Source organism: Megalopta genalis, unplaced genomic scaffold (genome assembly GCF_051020955.1).
Source record: "Megalopta genalis isolate 19385.01 unplaced genomic scaffold, iyMegGena1_principal scaffold0061, whole genome shotgun sequence".
NCBI lineage: Eukaryota > Metazoa > Arthropoda > Insecta > Hymenoptera > Halictidae > Megalopta > Megalopta genalis.
In genome coordinates this window covers 14,392-20,000 of record NW_027476130.1, presented here as the reverse complement: position 1 = coordinate 20,000, position 5,609 = coordinate 14,392, and positions in this window count along the sequence as shown.

Sequence of the window (5,609 nt, the reverse complement as noted above, 5' to 3'; positions counted from 1 at the left end):
GATTCCACAAAATTATAAAAAGTATACGGCTGTGTAGCGGGGATCAAAACGAGTAATTTCGTGTATAAAGTTTAATTAATCTCCCATTACTTTGCCGGGAAACATCGATTATTCCGATCTAGAAAGAGACAGAGATAGACGATCCGCGTTATGTTAAATATCTCCAGGTTACCGATTCCACAAAATTATAAAAAGTATACGGCTGTGTAGCGGGGATCAAAACGAGTAATTTCATGTATAAAGTTTAATTAATCTCCCAATAGTTTGCCGGGAAACATCGATAATTCCGATCTAGAAAGAGACAGAGACAGTCGATCCGCGTTATGTTAAATATTTCAAGGTTCCCGATTCCACAAAATTATAAAAAGTATACGGCTGTGTAGCAGGGATCAAAACGAGTAATTTCGTGTATAAAGTTTAATTAATATCCCATTAGTTTGCCGGGAAACATCGATTATTCCGATCTAGAAAGAGACAGAGACAGTCGATCCGCGTTATGTTAAATATTTCAAGGTTTCCGATTCCACAAAATTATAAAAAGTATACGGCTGTGTAGCGGGGATCAAAACGAGTAATTTCGTGTATAAAGTTTAATTAATCTCCCATTACTTTGCCGGGAAACATCGATTATTCCGATCTAGAAAGAGACAGAGATAGACGATCCGCGTTATGTTAAATATCTCCAGGTTACCGATTCCACAAAATTATAAAAAGTATACGGCTGTGTAGCGGGGATCAAAACGAGTAATTTCATGTATAAAGTTTAATTAAACTCCCAATAGTTTGCCGGGAAACATCGATTATTCCGATCTAGAAAGAGACAGAGACAGTCGATCCGCGTTATGTTAAATATTTCAAGGTTTCCGATTCCACAAAATTATAAAAAGTATACGGCTGTGTAGCGGGGATCAAAACGAGTAATTTCGTGTATAAAGTTTAATTAATCTCCCATTACTTTGCCGGGAAACATCGATTATTCCGATCTAGAAAGAGACAGAGATAGACGATCCGCGTTATGTTAAATATCTCCAGGTTACCGATTCCACAAAATTATAAAAAGTATACGGCTGTGTAGCGGGGATCAAAACGAGTAATTTCATGTATAAAGTTTAATTAATCTCCCAATAGTTTGCCGGGAAACATCGATAATTCCGATCTAGAAAGAGACAGAGACAGTCGATCCGCGTTATGTTAAATATTTCAAGGTTCCCGATTCCACAAAATTATAAAAAGTATACGGCTGTGTAGCAGGGATCAAAACGAGTAATTTCGTGTATAAAGTTTAATTAATATCCCATTAGTTTCCGGGAAACATCGATAATTCCGATCTAGAAAGAGACAGAGACAGTCGATCCGCGTTATGTTAAATATTTCAAGGTTTCCGATTCCACAAAATTATAAAAAGTATACGGCTGTGTAGCGGGGATCAAAACGAGTAATTTCGTGTATAAAGTTTAATTAATCTCCCATTACTTTGCCGGGAAACATCGATTATTCCGATCTAGAAAGAGACAGAGATAGACGATCCGCGTTATGTTAAATATCTCCAGGTTACCGATTCCACAAAATTATAAAAAGTATACGGCTGTGTAGCGGGGATCAAAACGAGTAATTTCATGTATAAAGTTTAATTAATCTCCCAATAGTTTGCCGGGAAACATCGATAATTCCGATCTAGAAAGAGACAGAGACAGTCGATCCGCGTTATGTTAAATATTTCAAGGTTCCCGATTCCACAAAATTATAAAAAGTATACGGCTGTGTAGCAGGGATCAAAACGAGTAATTTCGTGTATAAAGTTTAATTAATATCCCATTAGTTTCCGGGAAACATCGATAATTCCGATCTAGAAAGAGACAGAGACAGTCGATCCGCGTTATGTTAAATATCTCAAGGTTACCGATTCCACAAAATTATAAAACGTATACGGCTGTGTAGCGGGGATCAAAACGAGTAATTTCATGTATAAAGTTTAATTAAACTCCCAATAGTTTGCCGGGAAACATCGATTATTCCGATCTAGAAAGAGACAGAGACAGTCGATCCGCGTTATGTTAAATATCTCAAGGTTACCGATTCCACAAAATTATAAAAAGTATACGGCTGTGTAGCGGGGATCAAAACGAGTAATTTCATGTATAAAGTTTAATTAAACTCCCAATAGTTTGCCGGGAAACATCGATTATTCCGATCTAGAAAGAGACAGAGACAGTCGATCCGCGTTATGTTAAATATTTCAAGGTTCCCGATTCCACAAAATTATAAAAAGTATACGGCTGTGTAGCGGGGATCAAAACGAGTAATTTCGTGTATAAAGTTTAATTAATCTCCCATTACTTTGCCGGGAAACATCGATTATTCCGATCTAGAAAGAGACAGAGATAGACGATCCGCGTTATGTTAAATATCTCCAGGTTACCGATTCCACAAAATTATAAAAAGTATACGGCTGTGTAGCGGGGATCAAAACGAGTAATTTCATGTATAAAGTTTAATTAAACTCCCAATAGTTTGCCGGGAAACATCGATTATTCCGATCTAGAAAGAGACAGAGACAGTCGATCCGCGTTATGTTAAATATCTCAAGGTTACCGATTCCACAAAATTATAAAAAGTATACGGCTGTGTAGCGGGGATCAAAACGAGTAATTTCATGTATAAAGTTTAATTAAACTCCCAATAGTTTGCCGGGAAACATCGATTATTCCGATCTAGAAAGAGACAGAGACAGTCGATCCGCGTTATGTTAAATATTTCAAGGTTCCCGATTCCACAAAATTATAAAAAGTATACGGCTGTGTAGCGGGGATCAAAACGAGTAATTTCGTGTATAAAGTTTAATTAATATCCCATTACTTTGCCGGGAAACATCAATACTTCGATCGCGCGAGAGAGACAGAGAAACGAACAGACTTTTTTTCGATTTACGGCTAAAATAAATTTTTCTCATTTTATTCAATAACACATTCTTGCTTAGATAACTTTTTTACATAGGGATTAAGCATTTAGAACGATATAATGTTTAAAATAAGGGCACTTTACTCTTGACATTTTACGGTTTTTTCAATTTTCTGAAAAATCCTATCATTAGATTTTTTTAAAAATACGATATTCTTGCTTAACTAACGTTTCTACATAGGGATTAAGCATTTAGAACGAAATCTAATGTCAGAAAATGGCACTTTACTCTTGACATTTTTCGGTTTTTTCAATTTTCTGGAAAATCCTATCATTAGATTTTTTTAAAAATACGATATTCTTGCTTAACTAACGTTTTTACATAGGGATTAAGCATTTAGAACGAAATCTAATGTAGGAAAATGGTACTTTACTCTTGATCGGTACGTTGGGACTTTGAAAATATTCGGGCGTTCCAATCGCTCGTCTGTTGCATCATAGCGCGTCTCGGCGCAATCGACCGATTCGCTCGACCCATTATTTTCGATTTACGGCTAAAATAAATTTTTCTCATTTTATTCAATAACATATTCTTGCTTAGATAACTTTTTTACATAGGGATTAAGCATTTAGAACGATATAATGTTTAAAATAAGGGCACTTTACTCTTGACATTTTACGGTTTTTTCAATTTTCTGAAAAATCCTATCATTAGATTTTTTTAAAAATACGATAATCTTGCATAACTAACGTTTCTACATAGGGATTAAGCATTTAGAACGAAATCTAATGTCAGAAAATGGCACTTTACTCTTGACATTTTTCGGTTTTTTCAATTTTCTGGAAAATCCTATCATTAGATTTTTTTAAAAATACGATATTCTTGCTTAACTAACGTTTTTACATAGGGATTAAGCATTTAGAACGAAATCTAATGTAGGAAATTGGTACTTTACTCTTGATCGGTACGTTGGGACTTTGAAAATATTCGGCCGTACGCGGCGCGTCTCGGCGCTTCGAACAGCTCCGGTGTCCCCATTATTTTCGATTTACGGCTAAAATAAATTTTTCTAATTTTTTTCAATAACATATTCTTGCTTAAATAACTTTTTTACATAGGGATTAAGCATTTAGAACGATACATTGTTTAAAATAAGGGCACTTTACTCTTGACATTTTACGGTTTTTTCAATTTTATGAAAAATCCTATCATTAGATTTTTTTAAAAATACGATAATCTTGCTTAACTAACGTTTCTACATAGGGATTAAGCATTTAGAACGAAATCTAATGTAGGAAAATGGTACTTTACTCTTGATCGGTACGTTGGGACTTTGAAAATATTCGGGCGTTCCAATCGCTCGTCTGTTGCATCATAGCGCGTCTCGGCGCAATCGACCGATTCGCTCGACCCATTATTTTCGATTTACGGCTAAAATAAATTTTTCTCATTTTATTCAATAACATATTCTTGCTTAGATAACTTTTTTACATAGGGATTAAGCATTTAGAACGATATAATGTTTAAAATAAGGGCACTTTACTCTTGACATTTTACGGTTTTTTCAATTTTATGAAAAATCCTATCATTAGATTTTTTTAAAAATACGATAATCTTGCTTAACTAACGTTTCTACATAGGGATTAAGCATTTAGAACGAAATCTAATGTCAGAAAATGGCACTTTACTCTTGACATTTTTCGGTTTTTTCAATTTTCTGGAAAATCCTATCATTAGATTTTTTTTAAAATACGATATTCTTGCTTAACTAACGTTTTTACATAGGGATTAAGCATTTAGAACGAAATCTAATGTCAGAAAATGGCACTTTACTCTTGACATTTTTCGGTTTTTTCAATTTTCTGGAAAATCCTATCATTAGATTTTTTTTAAAATACGATATTCTTGCTTAACTAACGTTTTTACATAGGGATTAAGCATTTAGAACGAAATCTAATGTAGGAAAATGGTACTTTACTCTTGATCGGTACGTTGGGACTTTGAAAATATTCGGGCGTACGCGGCGCGCTCGGCGCTTCGAACAGCTCCGGTGTCCCCATTATTTTCGATTTACGGCTAAAATAAATTTTTCTCATTTTATTCAATAACATATTCTTGCTTAGATAACTTTTTTACATAGGGATTAAGCATTTAGAACGATATAATGTTTAAAATAAGGGCACTTTACTCTTGACATTTTACGGTTTTTTCAATTTTATGAAAAATCCTATCATTAGATTTTTTTAAAAATACGATATTCTTGCTTAACTGACGTTTCTACATAGGGATTAAGCATTTAGAACGAAATCTAATGTCAGAAAATGGCACTTTACTCTTGACATTTTTCGGTTTTTTCAATTTTCTGGAAAATCCTATCATTAGATTTTTTTAAAAATACGATATTCTTGCTTAACTAACGTTTTTACATAGGGATTAAGCATTTAGAACGAAATCTAATGTAGGAAAATGGTACTTTACTCTTGATCGGTACGTTGGGACTTTGAAAATATTCGGGCGTACGCGGCGCGCTCGGCGCTTCGAACAGCTCCGGTGTCCCCATTATTTTCGATTTACGGCTAAAATAAATTTTTCTCATTTTATTCAATAACATATTCTTGCTTAGATAACTTTTTTACATAGGGATTAAGCATTTAGAACGATATAATGTTTAAAATAAGGGCACTTTACTCTTGACATTTTACGGTTTTTT